This window comes from Rhodamnia argentea, chromosome 4 (assembly GCF_020921035.1).
Source record: "Rhodamnia argentea isolate NSW1041297 chromosome 4, ASM2092103v1, whole genome shotgun sequence".
Lineage (NCBI taxonomy): Eukaryota > Viridiplantae > Streptophyta > Magnoliopsida > Myrtales > Myrtaceae > Rhodamnia > Rhodamnia argentea.
This window is the reverse complement of record NC_063153.1, coordinates 8,589,771-8,606,485: the sequence shown is the minus strand read 5'-3', so window position 1 is coordinate 8,606,485 and position 16,715 is coordinate 8,589,771. Positions and strand designations below refer to the sequence as shown.

The following is a 16,715-nucleotide window of genomic DNA, read 5'->3' as shown; positions in this document are numbered from 1 at the left end:
TAACCAATTTTGATGGAAAATCACCGATGTGAATGTCAGCCATTTTACGTGGTACAATCGACACCGACATGGATAATTTAAATAATATCTTAACATTTTTTTAATTTTAATATCTTGTATTTTTCTTTTTTATTTCTCTTCTTCTCTTTTCTTTCTTTTTACTGTGGCTAGCAAGGGTCATCGGGCCAGCCATTGGGTGAGGGTCGTTGGGCCCTTGCTGATTGTGGGCAAAGGCTGCGAAGCACTCGCCAATGGCAGGCAATGGCCGCAGCCCTCGCTAGCCGCTAGCGTGGGCTTTGTAGCCCTCGCCCAAACCATCATGATCCTCGGCGAGGCTAGCCTCATTCGAGGCCAACGAGGGCCCAACAACCCTCATCAGCTAGGAAAATAAAAAATAAAATGAGGAAAAAAGAAGAAAAGAAAAAATGGAAAACATATAAAAAATTTCAAAAAATATTAAAATTGTCCAAATCAGCACCGGTTATGTCACATAGGATGTCCAATATACACGTCAGCTACTTTTGGCCAAAATTAGTCACATAAACTCAATTGATAGAAAGTGAGAATGTTTACAACTCAACTGGCACAATTAAAAATTTTAAGACTGAATTGGCAAAACATGAAAATGTATAGGACTCAATTAGTCCAATTAAAAGATTTAGGATTGAATTGGCAAAGTGCAATAAATTTAGAATTTTTTTGGTAAAATTTCCATCACCTTAATAACAAATATAATAACTGTGTTTAGTTAAATAGTAGACTGAAATCCGAATAGTCTCGTCTTGTTCCGAACTCCAATCGGCTTTGTTCTACTTGTGACGATTTAAAAATGGCTTAAGAGCCTAACATTATCGATCTCCACGCCAGTGGAAAATGGGGGCGATTCTTCTTTTGCCCTTCGACTCTCACCGTCATGTTACGATGTGGGCAAGGTCACATTCATCTTTATCACTGAGGAGTCCATCCTAGTTTCCTTTAGATTCTCTTTAAATTTCCAGATGAATTAGATAGATCTGACCACTTTTAACCATTTCAAGTCTAACTATTCAAATTTATCACTCCAGCTGGTGAAAGTAAGTAATAGCATCATCAGCATATAGTGATCCGAAGTTGGTGTTCTTGATGGAGTGGATGAAATTGGATCCACCTACTAGACTTTTGGATATCATTCAACGTCAATTGTTTGATCGACCACCATTTCTAACCCATGGGTCTAATCCATATTTCAAAGTAAGATCTTGAGAAACTAGGGCATACTCTTACAAGCTGTTTCTTACGTGGCGGCTGGCGTTGCATCATCAACATTTTCTAAGATAAAGTGGTGATGAGGTGGCACCATGTATATGAGTGCCACGTCAGAAAAAGTTTAAAAAGAAGGCGAAAAACTTAAAAATCCAAAAAAAAAAGAAAAAGAAATTTCAGTTCTAACAATCCTCGGATCTCAAAAATGACAAAAGTACATGGAAGCTAGTGGATATTGGTCAAGGGATATTGTTCAAGAGTCCATGAACAAACTGGAAGTCAATGCATCAAAACAAAGACAGATTGCATGAGCTTGGGGTGACTGTCAAATTCCATAGTAACCGTCCAGAAAAAAGTTTTATGGACATAAGAGAGAGAAAAGTTCGTCGTGGGAAATCCATACATAAGTTTGATTAGTGTAAGCCCGAGATCCTTGAACAGCCAGAACGGTCTCCCAATTTCACCAGGGATTTCACCTGTCAGATTTGTATGAATGGTCAATTGTATTACTGTGAACGAGCAATAGCATAAGGTAACATTCTTCTGGATGAACAGTCAATCCTAGTCTGTTTCATTTCTTTTGTTGCAGAGCACCTTTCTCTAACCCTGTAACAAAGCATGGGAGGTCACTGATATACTCATCCGTACATACATGCTAACCTTGCAAATGATGAACCTAAGCATTAGCATCGTAGACCAACTTCATTACCAAATGGAACAGAATGCAGTTGGTGAGAAGTTCATCACATTTATAGCAAATCCATTCACCTTTTCTTTGACAACCGTCCAAAAGAAGGCTTCAGGAGTCACCATCCAACAATTTCCTTGCTCTAGAAACCTCTGCAAGAACCAATTCAAGTACTTCTTCGTAGCTGCAGCGGTGCACAATTGAGGGACAGTTCATTTTTAGTTGGACAAACAGAAATTTAAAAAGGACATCAAAATGACAATCTAATTATTGATTTGATTTCTCAAACCACTATAACTTGAAGATCTTTAACTCGGAAAACAAAACAACAGAGGAAAATATGTGCGGCTGTACCAGTATGCATTTCTGTTCTGCTCGACCTTAGTTCCTCCGGATATTACAAGCTAGAAGGATCTACTAGTAATTCTATAGGATTGAATTTGATTGAGTGGACAACTATTGTATGCAAAGGGGTTGCATTGCAGTAACTTTGAAACTCTCTGTGTTGGGAAAGTTCATTCGAATGAATTGTTTACCTCATGATTTAGTGGCGAAATAGCAGAATTACCTGTTAATTTTTAAGACGAAACCCCTCATTGCTGCGACCTCAATTAGGGCCTGTTCCCATGACTTCACTTCGTCATGGTCGAAGTTCGTCCGGTGCTTGTCTAGGTCGCTTTTGTATAAATCAGTTTCGAGCCTAACATCATCAATCTCCACATTGTTGAAAATGGGGAGGATTCTTCTTGCTCCCTTTGATTCTGATGTGCATTTTACCATGTGGGCAAGTTCGCGGAGACACCAATCACTGGAAGCGTAGCTTCTAGAGAATACGGGTATGTAGATATTGGAGTTAGCGAGTGCATTTTCCCCAATCCCTTCATTGGCCCTCATGTCATCGTTATTGCTATAAACAGAAATTCCATTACGCAACATCCGAGCATGAAGATAACCGACAACGCCATAATGACTGTCTGGTCCCTTAAAACTCAGGAACACATCGTACATAGGTAATTTGTGGGAAAGCCATGTCGTTCTTGAGATATCCAACAATCTTTCCTGGATAGTGTGGCCAACGCTATCTCACACCCAGCTTTCTAAGCCCTCAATGCCCTCAATGGCTCTTAAATTTGGACAAGCTTCTAGCTCTAGATGTTGCAGTTTACCTAACTTGGATAAGTTGGGTAACTTTCCTAGTGAATCACAACCAGAAAGATGGAGGTGCTGCAAAGATTCTAGTTCCGACAAACCTTGAATCTGAACTAACCTATTCAAGCCCTCCAATTCCAAGCGCTCCAGTCTCCTCGGGAGTGACAAACCAGATATTTCCTCAAGGAATTCACATCTTGTTATGTTCAGTTCCCTCAAATGTGTTAGACCTGGAGTGATGGGTATTTGTGCTATTGGACATTCAATCACATGCAAAACTGTCAACTTTAACAAGTTGGAAAAATGTGGCAGTGGATTAATACTTTTGAGTTTCAAGACCAACAAATGAGGTGGAAGCTGATAGGACGGTTGCTCCCTCATCATAGCTGCTTGAAGTTTTGAGTCATAGTCCTGCCTAGTAGAGTGATATCTACTTCTCAAATTGCTGAATCTATGCAAATCTAGATGTTCTAAATCGGTGATGCTTGAGGGGTCGGGGACAAGAGAGAAGTCCATAGCTTGAACTGCAAAGTATTTCAAACTTGATGGAAGAGCTGGCACTTGTTGAAGCTCAATCGAACCCACTTCAAGTTTTTGCAAACGGAGACGACTTATCTCTGGAGGCAATCGAGAAACACTAGTAAATGCTAAGTTCAAGGTCTTCAAATGGAGTAGCTTCCCAATTTCCTCCAAATTTTTATCCGTCGGATCCCAGGACCTGTTGGCATATAAACCTTCAAGCATCTCCAGTCCTCCAATAGTATGAGGAATCTCCTTTATCTTTGTTCTACATAAACTCAACACCCTTAGTTTCTTCAAATTTCCGATAGAATCAGGTAGTTCAACTACACCTGACGATGTTACGTCCAACTCTATCAACATTTTTAACTCTCCAATTGAGCTTGGAAGTTCCTTTATCCCCACGCACCCACGTAAAGTTAAGCGCGTGAGATTCGCCGCCCCTCCAATGGAGTTTGGAAGTTGGCGGATATTAGGGTGGTAGTTTAATTTAAAACTCACCAAAGATGTCAAATTGCCAAATCTCTCTGGAAACTTCAAGGGTTGAAAATTTTCGGGCATGATGATCTGCTTCAAAGATTGTAGAGAACCGACTTCTTCTGGTAACTCCCTAAGACGACTACACCCTTTCACATTCAAAGTCTCTAAGACTTGAAGCTTAGAAATGGAGGGGTGAATTGTGATCAAGTTGGAACATCGAGCAAGTACTAACGTCTCCAAAGACGTGAAATTAGAGAAATCAGGTGTTCTTGTCAACTTTGTGCAATCCGTTAAATCTAGAACTTTTAATTTTTTTGTCATCTGCAGAAAAAGAAAATGTGGAATTAAAAAGAATGAAACACATCAATCATCCTAGACTTTTTATGTAAGGAAATAGTCTAATTATTATAATACAATATGCTCCCTCATTTACTTGCAAACGCTAAACAGGTACTGTCATAGTAATTGAAAATCACTTAAGTCTTTTTTCTTATAAAATCACTACTTACAATTTGGTAGAGATTTCTAGTGATAAAAAAAAAGTAGTTAGTTTGTAAAATATCACTGGTAACCGATACTACTGGTAAAGTATATAAGCAATTAATTCATACCCTACAAAAAGGAAAAACCTGCTCAACAGTTAAAAACGAAAGGCTATTTATAATCTACTAGGGCAAGCCTGGAAAGTCAATTATCGTTAGTCTTTTACTGACCCGCAAGCATTACTGCCTGTAAAATCCAAATAAATCTAATAATCTACTACGACTTTATAGGGAAAGAACAGTGTTCCTGTTCATGCGTTACAACCGTTAACCAATACTACTAGTAAAGTACGCAAGCAATTCGTAGTCTATCAATTAAAAAACGGATGACAGTTCGTAGTCTAGAAGGGTATTTCCAACCTGATAAATCAATTGTTTTTATTTATATGTAACTGGAAAAGTAAAACTTGGTACTCAGTACAATCGAAGCGATGGTCATAATGTACGTGCCATGATAAATTGTGTTTTGTTTGTATGTCACAACAATTAAACGACACCGTTAGTAAAGTTTCTGCGCTGACAGAAATCTTCTAATTATTTAAGGGGATTACTCGCAGAATTAAAAAAAAAAATTGATAATCTGCTACTAGGTTTGATTATGGTAAAGTTGTAATTTAGTTGATGATCTATCGAATTAAAAAGTCACCAGTCAGTTCAAATTTAACGTTTTTTTTTTCGGTCCACTTTGTAGTATAGTAAATTCGAAAGAAAATGTTCTTGCTTATGGGGCAGGCAGCCGGTCGTCGAGGCCTTAGCAATGGCCGAGAGTAGCCGGCTACAGGCAATGGCAGCCGGTCCTCCCTAGTTCTGGGATTTATGGGTAATCCAGTAGTTTGTGGGTTACTAGATGTGATTTGTGCTTTGATCAGTAGCTGTTGCGGTACAATGATTTCAGGGCACCAACTAGAGTCTACCAAGATAGCTATGAACATCTAGATACTTTGATTTGTTTTTTTTTTTTTTAATTGTTTGTCGATAATAACTTTTCTGTGAAGAGTTATTAATAAGTTTCTGCATTTGTTATGATCTTCAGGGTCTTTTCCTCGATGATTGTGATTGTGGGAAAGAAGAATGTGATTCTTGGAAGGAAGCGTTTTCAAAGTGTCACTAGTGAGCATGAGATCGGTAAAATGGCAAGACTGTGTGGACCTGTCTGATGTGTTAATGCAGTAAACTAGTTGGTCCTTATTTTTTTTTAAATCATAAAAAATCCATGTTGACACCATAGACTAATAAAAAAAATTACATCAACAATTCCATTAGCCTAATTGAACAGAATTTGATTGCATTTATCTAACAAGTTTTAAAACTTGATTGAACTTTGTAAAAGTTGTATAACTCAATTACCCTTTTTGTGACAAGTTTAAAACTTTTGATGCACTTAGTCCCCCCCCCCGCAAAAAAAAAAAAAAAACAATTGTGAAGCGTCATATACGACGTTTCAACATTTAGCCGTGATAGTCCTAAAATTGTCGTAGAAAAAGAGATGCACGGTACGAGGTTGTACCCTAGGAGCACCAAAGTCTGCTCTCCCCTTTGTAAAAAAAGGTAAGGGCCGTCCAATTTTCAGCCAAAAAACGTCTTTAGTCTACTGCCTAATTGCCTCTCTCTCCGGAATGTTATACTTTTTAAATATGATCAGCTATCAGAAAAACGACTACAGCAAGCCAAAAGACAACAATGATATGCTGATATCATGTGATTCTATAGCTTCCTCTCCTTTCTTTTCAAATGCGTTTAGCAGGTTGTACTCGACTCTAGATGTTAGACTAGCACAACGTTTATTATGACTGCATTGAATGATCTGTAAAGATTGAAAGAAGGTGAATAGGGAGTAAGGCATATGGTACCTGGATTTGACTCCACCCACCCCAGTCATCTTCAATATTGCTCCTTGAAAGGTCTAGCACAACCAAATTAGCAAAATGAAAACTCTCTGCATAAAAGTCCTTATGAGTAATTTCCCAAGAAAACCATCTCAGCTCCAACAGAAGATTCTCGAAGTTGCCAAAAAAATCGATGCCTTTCACTCGAAGAAACCTTAGATTTGGTACGGCAGTTAATTCTTCAGATGCAATGTTGCAGCTACAGCCATCGAAATTCAGGCTTAGTGCCACGACATTTTCATTTCTCTGCATATCACAAACACAATACTGAGCATGAAATACGGTTTACAAAGCTAAAACGGAGAGGACACATTAAGAACAATCGAAAACTTTCTCCAATAGTTAAGCACGTGACCTACGGTTTCTAGAACTATGGCTTACTCTTATTCCCAACAAGAGTTGTTTCTTCCTAATCTACATAATCTAATTTTTCGAGTTTCCATTTCTTACTGAAGATATCATATGTCCGGTGTCTGCTTTTCTGAAATATAACTAGTATATTAATTCAAAAACTTCGTAGTTTACCTCTTTTCTCTTCAGTAGGCTGAGGGCTTTCTCACGAATCCACACCCGACAAAACTTGCGAGGATATTCTTCAAGAACAATGTACCTTCCAAAGTCTCGAACTTGGTCGTGCATCCAAAACCTTGTGCCATCTCTAATTTTTATCAAGGACTTGTGAGAGAGAACCCGCATTGCAGTGTAAGGAGAGTAGCCACAATTTTTCCACATGATGACCGGATATGTTATGTCGTCATTGGTGAAAAAGCATGCTATATCCAGAAATACTTCTTTTTCCTTATTCCCTAATCGTTTATAACTTATCTTTAATGTATTTCGGACCTCGTCAAAAGGACCTTCCTTTAACTGTTCCAGCGTCTCTTCCCATACTTCTATTTTATCCGAATGCTCCAAATCATGACCCAAGTCAAAAAGATGGGACCCTATCACCACAACGGCCAAAGGAAGCATGCCCACCTTACGAACAATTCCTATTGAAAAATCCTCATAATCTCTTATAACCGAGTCACATCTGAATGCATGCTTACAAAATAGACGAAATGCTAGATCAAATCTCATTGGATGAACTTCATGAGCTAAAATTCCTTTGGATTGGTCTACTTGAGTCTTCAGGATGCTTTCTTCTCTAGTTGTGATAATGATTCCGCTACCAGAACAAAACCAATCAGATTTTCCGGCCAGATTTTGGAGTTGTTCTTTGTTGTCCAGATCATCAAGTATAATGAGTACTTTTTTATTACTAAAAGCACCTTTGATCCTCATGATCCCACCACCAACATCTTTTATTTGATCAGTAATCCCTGAATTGACAAAACCCGATAAGAGCTTTTTCTGTAATTGTAAAATACCATCATGAGATTGCGATGATGCTCGAACATCTTCAAGGAAACAACAGCCTTCAAAGTGAAAAGATAGTTTGTTGAACATGACTTTGGCAAGAGTTGTTTTTCCAACACCACCCATGCCGTGGATTCCAACAAAACGTACACCATCAGACCCAACATCCAACAATTTCATTATGGTTTCCATTTGAGCATTATCTTCGACCAACTGTTCAGTCACAGTGATGTGTCTTGTATTAAGCTTACGGCAAACCTCTTCAACAAGCGATTCGACCTGTTCTCCTTGGCTGCAGCAAAGCATGAAAATGTCGTTTCAGTCAAAGACATGATAGACTACAGGACTCTGGGGAACATGTGGATACATAAGTCAGCTATCTCAACAACTTACACAAATGAAACTTAAGCATGATAATCACTTGTACTGGAAATTATATTATGGTAGCAAGTAGGGCTTGAAATAGTTTTCTGCGAGTTTGAGAAAAAGATCCCCTTCACGCACGCCCCATTTCCTTTTGTAGGTTTTCAAGCACAACTTCAGTCTCGATTCCAATATTCCAGGCCGATGTACTTTGCAACTATTGACCATGAGAAAAACTGCAGGAAAATTTCCCTTTGCCTATAAGATCCCGTCCCTTTACACGGCCAACCGATACAAGATTTAATAGTCATGGCTATTTAAATTCATCAGTGTCAAACTTCTTGTGCGTGGATATCGCTTTTCCGTACAAACTGCTCCTTTCCGTACAAATCTTGAAGTATTGTTCTTTTTCACATACTATGTTCCATATTTCTACATTGTATCGATAATTTCATCTCATGAAATGGCAGTTCCAACATTTTATATTAGGGAAGTTATGTAAAATCTTTTAAACGTTCATTTTTTGCATTCATGCATCACACATGTACTTTTGTAATATTCATTGTGCACTATTTTTTGGTATAGTTTTAAAATCGCAATACTCCTATTTATTCAACATTGTACCATGAGTATGTTCATTCTGCAAATTTTTGTGATTACCGTGGGAGGGGAAGAATACCTAAATTACATGATTTCCACTCTACACATTGTGATAGTGTGATTAAGTAAAAAAGCGACTAAGTAAAAAATATGATCAAGCAAAAAGTAGGTCTCACGTGTCTGGTCATATTGGGTTAACGGGACGTGAATTGAAAGATGCCTTGTCTGGGTCGGGTTTGACCCGGCTTGTTATGCTTTAAAAAAATCAGCCATATTCTTTTTTTTTTTTTTTTTGGATTCTCGGATGTTGGGTCTAACTTTCATTAACTTTTAATGCAAATCTTAAATACATGCCCCAATGTTTTATGTTCGTAAATTTCGAAGGACAAACTTTAATCCAATGAAACCTAAATATTATGCTTAGTAACCCTAAGGGGTAGAGGAGATTTACCGTTTGCCTGTAAGTTCCCGTCCAATTCTATCTCCAATCTTTTTAAGGGCACTTTCCCACCGCTCCAGTTCATCGGAGCCCCACTTCTCCTTGTGTTTGAGTATGGCATCCTTGTACAAATCAGTTTTGAGCTTCACATCATCAGCATTCACATCATAGAAAATGGGGATGATCTCTTTCTTCCGGACTGATTTTAAGGTGCATTCTTCCATGTGGGCTACCTCACGGAGACACCATGAACTAGAGGCGAAATTCTGAGAGAAGATGGGTATGTAGATCTGAGACTCATTCACTGCCTCAAAAACTTTATGGATTTCTTCACCATCTTCAAGTTCTTCACTGTATTGGACCAAAAAAAAAAAAAGTTCTTCACTGTCAAGGAAAACGCGGATACCTGCACGCACCATGCTGCGATAAAGGTGGTCGGTGAAGTTGAGGCGCGTGTCGCTTCCCCTGAAACTCAAAAACACATCATACTCCTCGGAGCTCCTCTTCCTCTTCATTTTGGTAAGTAGTCTCAGAACCCTGTCAATAATGATGGACTTCACGAGACTTCCCTCAATCGAACCCCCAGCGACCACCCGTTCTCTCTCTTCTCCGGAAGAGCCCTCTCTATCCCACAGGGTGATAAGTTTTTCCCTAGAAATCCCCAAACTCCAAAACCCTTACCCTAAATTTACACAGAATCCCCACCACCATATCGTCTACCCATTCAAACCCCAATCTCAGTACTGGAACCGCACCATTTTTCATTAATCCCCCCATATATCCCCTGTACAATCAGTTTTCCAAGAGCTTCTTCCATCAACTTTACCAGAGAATCAACCTTTCAACCCATACTCTCCGTCTTTTCCTTAAACCTTGCTTGCACTCCCATGAGTTGTCCCAGGTTCAGTCGCTGTCTGATGGACTGCGATGTTTGACGAACCGGCCTGATTCAGGGACTGCTCTCGGAATCAACCTGCTGCTTCAAATCCTTCAAAACAAAAATCCGACAGGATGAGGAGAATTACGGTGAGTTCATGCAGCATTAGAAGTGTTTATACGAATCGCTGCGCTATGAAGATTATGAGCTGGAATTGTCAAGGGTTGGGCACATCCTTGACAGTTCAAGCATTAAGAGCCATGGTGGCTCAAGAAAGGCCTGATGTTCTCTTTCTTATGGAGACGAAGAATAAAGATCTTGTGGTAAATCGCATTAAACGGAATCTAAATTTTCCGCACCTTTTCGCGGTGAATCCAGTAGGGATTGCTGGAGGTTTAGCTGTACTATGGAGAGATTTGATGTCTTTGAATGTGGATTATGCAACTGAAAGGTTTATCAACTTGACTTGTGAGGAAAGAGCAAGCAACAGAACCATGAGGCTCACGTTTGTACGTGCACCAAATGTGTTTCAAGAGAGACTCACGTTATGGGAGGAGTTGAAAGGCGTTAATTCCAGCACCCCATTTCCATGGATTTGCCTTGGGGACTTCAACAAAATATTATATCATTGGGAAAAAGTCGGGAAGAGAATGGCAGAGCATTATCAACTAGTTGCATTTCAGGATTTTCTGAATGATAGTGCGCTAATGGACTTAGAATGTAAAGGGTACACATACACTTGGGCAATAAATAGAGGTGGAGATGCATATGTCAAGAAAAGACTTGATAGGGCGCTACGCAATGTGGAATGGAGCGTTTTGTTTCCTACTGCTGAAGCTTATGCCTTGCCAGCAATTGGATCAGATCATAGCCCCATTCTGGTTTCCTTATACCCCGCGCAAAAGAAAAGGAGAAAAGCCTTTAAATTCGAAGCATTTTGGCTTGAGGATGAAGAGTGCAGCAGCATAGTCAGGCAAGAATGGCAATCCCCTCAACTGGTACGTGCAGGCTTATGGAGTAAAATTCAGGAAGTTTCAGGGGAGTTGGCTAAATGGAGTGGGAAAAAATTCTCGAATGCATTTCAGCAAATTAAGTTGCTAAAAGTGGAACTTCAGGAGATTACTAATAGCAACCAGGTTGGCTTTGACAAAGAAAGGGCAGATAGCATAAAAGGGCAAATATAAAAACCGTGGCAACAGGAGGAAATGTTTTGGGGGATGAGGTCTCGCATCAATTGGCTGAAATGGCGTGATAAGAATACCAAGTTTTTCTATGCCACCACAATTCAAAGAAGACAACACAACAGAATTTCGATGCTGAAAATGCCAAATGGAGAGTGGAGCCGAGACTCTACAAGGTTGAAACTAGAGACTATGGACTTCTTTAAATCCCTCTAGTGCACCGAACGGGCCAGAAACTTTGTACCAGTTTTGGATCAATGCCCGTGCCTAGTTTCAAATGGAATGAACTATTCCTTGACTTTACCAACAACTTTGGAAGAAGTTAAAGAAGCTGTTTTTGCCATGGGGCCTACTAAAGCCCCTGGCCCAGATGGAATGAATGGCCAATTCTATCAGCAACACAGGCAGTTTATAAAGGAAGATGTGTTAAGCATGGTGCAGTCCTTCTTTGACACAGGTATGTTGGATCTTACAGTGAATAGAACTCACATATCTTTAATCCCAAATCCGGAGACCTTAGACCAATTTCGTCCAATGAGCCTGCACAATTTTTCTTGTAAGATTATTTATAAGGTTATGGCAAATCGCCTCAAACCTTGGTTACCTGAAATGATTGCAACGGAACCAAGTGCCTTTGTGAGTGGCAAGCAAATACAAGATAATATATTGATAGTCCAAGAGGTTTTTTATCAACTTAGAATCCGAAAAAGGAAAAAGAAGTTTCAGGCAGTGCTTAAACTGGACATGAAAAAAGCCTACGATAGAGTGGAAGGGGATTTTTTGGAAGCTTGCTTGTTGAAACTGGGATTCAATGCTATATGGGTCTCTTGGGAAATGCAGTGTGTTACAACAGTTTCATTCAGTGTAAAGTTAAATGGGAAACCTCTCCCTTATTTTCAGCCAACACGAGGAATACGGCAAGGAGACCCTCTATCCGCATACCTATTTATTATCTTGGCAAATGTGCTGTCTCGTCTCAATGAAGAATGCGGTGGAGGAGGGTATATTTAAACGAATTAATCTTAGTAGGAGTTGTCCCACACTAACCCATTTATTATTTGCCGATGACTCCATATTTTTTTTTGGAAGGAAGAATCACAGAATGTCAAGCGCTCAGTGAAATCTTAAATCAATATCGCTTTGCCATGGGACAGGCCATTAACATGAACAAATCTGGAGTGTTTTTTAGTAATGGCTGCCCTGAGAGGCTAAGAAGAAATTTGGCGTGAGAGTTGAGGGTCCCGGAAATTGAGAAAACAGGAAAGTATTTGGAAATTCCATCGGATTGGGGTCAGTCAAAAAAGCAAATGTTTGCTTGGATTATGGCACGGGTAAACACGAAACTAGAAGGATGGAAAGAGAAGCTCTTGTCCAAAGCAGGCAAAGAGGTTCTAATTAAAGCAGTGGTTCAAGCTCTCCCCCAACATGCAATGTCCATTTTCAAAATCCCAGTTTCTATTCGTCACTCCATTGAGCAGAAGATTGCATCATTCTGGTGGAAGAATAGAGATTCAAAAGCTGGGATTCACTGGAAAAAATGGTATGTCTTGAAGAAAAGGAAAGACGATGGAGGGCTAGGCTTTAGGAATCTAATCAATTTCAACAAGGCAATGTTGGGCAAGCAGGCTTGGAGAATTACACAAAAACCATCCTCGCTTTGGAGCCAAACATTCAAAGGGCTTTGTTTTCCAAATGGAAACTTCTGGCATGCTGGAAAAGGTTGTCGCCCATCATGGGGATGGCAAAGTTTACTAATGGGGAGGGATACTGTAGAAAAGGAAGTGACGTGGACTGTGGGAGATGGGAGAGATATAAATATCCGAGAAGATCGTTGGCTGAAACGGGGCATTATTGGAGGACCTATTAACCAAGGAGATCCACGAACAGTAGCAGAATTATTGCGAATGGAGGAAAAGGCATGGAATGAGCAACAGCTGCAGGGACTTTTTGACGAACAGACCGTACAGGAAATCCTAGCAGTTCCTCTAAGCATACATGCGAAAAGGATAAACTGGTGTGGACTTGTAATAAGAATGGGGAATACACAGTAAAGAGTGCCTCCAACAACATCACTAGCACAGAAATTCGACACTCTCAAAGTCAACCATCGTCTTCACATCAAACACCGAGGGCTCTATCGTCTATGATTTGGAACCTCAAACCCGCGGCCCCCACCACCCCCCCAAAAAAGATCCAAATTTTGTTTATGGAGCATATGTCAGAATGCAATTCCTACTATGGAAAACTTGTGCAAGAGGAAAATAGTACCTGATTCGAAGTGTCCTTCCTGCCATCAACACCCGGAGACGATTGAACACCTATTTTTGTTGTGTAGCTGGACGAAGGCAGTCATCTGGCACTAAACATACGCATTTCGAGTCAAGTTTTGCAAAGGATGGAAGAATGGCTCCTGAAGTTCAAAAATCCCCGAACAAACTTACCTTCGGTTGAGCTCGTCGCCGGCGTTCTGTGGAATTTGTGGAAGGCTCGAAACCACGTGGCGTTCTGAAGGAGAAAACCAGATCCGGTCACGGTGGCTGAGGGAGCCATTAGCAATCCAGATTTCCTTCAAAAGATGGAATCAATTGAAAAACCCAAATGAACTTCAACGAGATAAATTACCGTCAGCTTGGTCTCCACCGAAGACGGGCTTGCTGAAGATCAACGTAGACGGGTTGCTTGCCGTGGGGTCGTCCGCTGAAGATTCTACCTTGTAATTAGCTCTCCAAGCCTCCTCAGACTTTGCGTGAGACCATGTTCAGAGGCTCATCTATCTTGTAATTCAAGTTATATTTGAATTAATGAAAGCTATTTTTTTGGACCAAAAACAAAAAAAATCAAACAAGCACAACCAATTGCGTCGAACATTTGTGTGCACAAGTTTCTCTCCCGCGCCTCAACGTCTGTCAAGATAAAGATACATCTCAGCAATTCTTCAAGTAGATTTAAGTGCTTACAGTCTTCCTAGTGGACCCTCTGCTCTGCATTCAACAACAAATCTCAAAACAACTGGCCTTTGATCCGCTGTGCGTAGCAAGAGCAAACTGCTACAGGAATAAGTCAACGGAGATCGACTGTTGCTTATCACGGAAAGGTGTGATTTTGGGATCTGCGATTGATCTCGATACGGAGAAAAATATCAAAAACGTCAGCCGGGAGGATGAAGGTGAACTTCTGTGAAAGAGAGGACCTGTGGAAATAGATGAAACAGAGGAACGAAACACCAGGAGTAGTTTAGGTAATAAATATGCAAACCACTACAAGAAGTTGAGTAAATTATTCATTCTGTCTAATTTGATGACCGGTCTTGGCCAGACTTGGAGCATCTTTTCGCGGAAGAATAGCATCTTCACTGTTGTTTTTGCCATGGACGATCATCACTGCAGTCCAAGGTACTTCATAATGTCCTTTACTAGACCATTGTTGCAGGAACTATATGTGCATTTTCAAGCAGTTATACATATGGCTTCCCCAGCTTAGACCAACATTTATTCGGGTTAGTACTTTTGCAGTACCTTTATGTAGGCCTGTCAAACTTATAAGTTGAGTGGGCCAAATTGCCGCATATAACTAGTTTATGATTCATTTATTGCAATGCAAAATCCTCAATCAATACCCGACCTGTTGCATATCCGACCCGACTTATATTGCTAACACACTTTTATATTTAATTCAATCTAGTCGGTCTATTTGTGGAGAAAAAAGAAATATAAATACAACTTATATTTGAGGAGATGCTGAAGAAAAAGTCAAAGTGACATCCTGCATCACTTTTTATACTCATTGCATTCTTGAACATTCCTTGAAAAAGTCAAAATGAAAACCCGCCATTGAGCGGGATTCTTTTCTAGAGAAATCCCTCATGCTTAACACTAATTGAACATCATCTTCTCTACTAAAAACACGATGCTCATCTCAAGCTTCACAAAACCTCGCACCGCAATCTCCGGTGTGTGCATACTCACCCTCCCTAACTCTGCGCTACGTATATAACCTCTTCGTGATGTCAAATTTGAAATTCTTATGGAAGTTGGTCTCTAACCTCTCAAAGAAGTTGAATGGTTGTTTAGTACTAAATCTGCACTTGTTTCAAATTCCATAAGAAGGAAGTTGCTCTTGAATCTCCCCATTGAAGTTACCTCGTTGTTTTCCGATTCAATGAGTGCTATCAAAACTAGACGGCCGAAATCGTCCGTGTGTTTCTAGACATGCAAATAAAGCTACCTGCAACATTCAATATACAATTGGGGAATCTAGAGGAATAGTTACATTTTCAAATGATATAGGTATAGTGCATACAAGAAAAAATGAGGCAAGTGAACGATATTGAACTCAGTACATATGCTTTGAGTTGCTGGACTGATCAAGAAAGTACGCATAACCGTGAGTTTGAGAAATTAAGGTATTAGGTGTTTTGCTTAAAACATCAAGTAAAATATGATAAGAATCCACCGATGCAAACATTTCGGACAACGCAAGATTAACGACCCAATACCCAAAAAAAAAAAAATAACCTCAGCATCTATCCCAATTTTATTTTTGTCTCATAAGAAACCCCAATTTTTACTTTTGTCTTAATTCTACTGGTCTAATATCCAAAGATACCTCAACTTTAGCATATGTCCCAATTATATCCAATTTTTTTTGTCTCATAAAAAATCTCCAATGTTTACTTTTGTCTCAATTCTACCACTGTTAATCTTCCATCCATAATCACCTTTAGTTAATCCTAGGTGGAATTTTCACGTTAGTAATGAATTACAACTCAGCAAAGCCGACATTAAAAAATCCCTCAACTTCTCCTCTATTGTCTACTTCCCTTGCATGTTGTCGGAAGATACAGAGCCACTAAAGATGGCACATTTGAGACTCTCCTTGACACTCAATAGCCCAAAGAACGGCTAAACATGGAGATTTGATTATTTGAACAGGCGATCCCAAATCTCATCCTCCCCGAAACCCGCTATTTTTGAATAAATTTGTTCGTAAGTTCGGTGAGAAAATTCGAGCCACGTAGAATTAACTAACACCGATTATGCACAGAAGGCTAATCATGATAGAATTTGGACAAAAGTAAAAGTTGAGAGTATTTTATAAAAAAAAAATACAAATTTTGGATATAATTAGGATATATGCTAAAGTTGTGGATTTTTTGGGTATTAGGCCGGTTGAATCAGAATAAAAATAAAAATTGATGGTTTTCTATGAGAGAAAAAAAAAGGTTTTTCAATATAATTAGACAAACGATAAAATTGAGAGTTTTTTTTGGGGGGGGAGTATTAGGCCAAATGATAAAGTTGAGAGTGTCAACATGTTTATGAACGTGTGCGTCAACGCATTACCATATTTATTCGTCTATGTTTCTTGGATAATTCTTTGCCATATATATG

General features: G+C 39.5%; 1 pseudogene; it reads right to left on the bottom strand.

Moving 5' to 3' along the window:
- Positions 1–1,421: 1,421 nt before the first annotated feature.
- LOC115730448 lies at positions 1,422–9,782 on the bottom strand (annotated as a pseudogene).
- Positions 9,783–16,715: the final 6,933 nt, after the last annotated feature.